Here is a 1,258-nt window from a genome sequence, read left to right on the forward strand (position 1 = left end):
CTGGCTGTCCTGGAACTCACTTTGTAGACCAGGCTGGCCTTGAACTCAGAAATCTGCCTGCCTCTGTCTCCCAAGTGCTGGGATTAAAGGCATGCACCACCATGCCCGGCTATGACCTTTTATTGAATTTATTTGCAGTTGGAAATTATCGCTTAGATTTTTCTTAGAGATAATGTTACTACCTAAAGAACATGTCACCTGAGTCTTCTAGACCACTGGTATGACTAAACGGCCTATCTTGTCAATTGATAGAAATAAATGTTCAGTTTATTGTTAAATATAACAAAACTTGTATAGAATTCAAACATTTATGATTCTTGGGAGCAGGGATGTTTACCTCCTAATTGCCCACACTTCTAGCTTCCTGAAGTAATTAGTAAAGATTTCAGATTTTATTGCATCCAAAAAACAAACAAACAAAACAACCCAAAAAAGATGAACCACAACACTGATGATTCCAAAATTATGATATATTTTACATAGCCAGAGCAGGTAAAAGAAAAACAATTATGTACTTCTTTGANATTTAACATGTGGCTTTCTACTTTTAAGTTATAAAATTCCCACAGCAGAAGGATCCTAGGAAAATAGTGTTCACACAAAGAATTCTAACAAGAAATTGTGACCCAGGCTCCCACCACAGATAAATACAACTTGAACATGAATTGGGATGTAAACATAAGATATGAAGCTTCTAAATTATTGGAAGAACATGGAGAAACCTCCATGTGGTTGATTTGGCCATTAATATTTTATTATGTATCAAAAATTTACCAGCTACTATTGAAAAATGAAATTAGAATTGTTGTTTTTCTTTCTAACAAATAAAAATACGGAAAGAAATAAAGTGAATAGAGATAGAAGATTTAGACTGGAGAGAGTTTCAAAATATAATATGACCATGAATTAATATAAAATGCATAAATCAATAATTGAGTATCGAGAACAAAATCCATTGTGTAAAAAAGGAAAATCCACCCAACTTATGGGACACAATGAAAGCATTTATAAGAGGAAAAGTCATAGTTCTGAGTGCCTCCAAAAAGAAACTGGAGAGAGCACACATTAGCAGCTTGACAACACACCTAAAAGCTCTAGAATAAAAGGAAGCAAATTCACCCAAGAGGAGTAGACATCAGGAAATAATCAAACTCAGGGGCAAAATCAACCAAGTGGAAACAAGAAGAACTATTCAAAGAATCAACCAATCGAGGAGCTGGTTCTTTGAGAAAATCAACAAGATAGATAAACCCTTAGC

This window comes from Mus caroli, unplaced genomic scaffold (genome assembly GCF_900094665.2).
Source record: "Mus caroli unplaced genomic scaffold, CAROLI_EIJ_v1.1 scaffold_20604_1, whole genome shotgun sequence".
Lineage (NCBI taxonomy): Eukaryota > Metazoa > Chordata > Mammalia > Rodentia > Muridae > Mus > Mus caroli.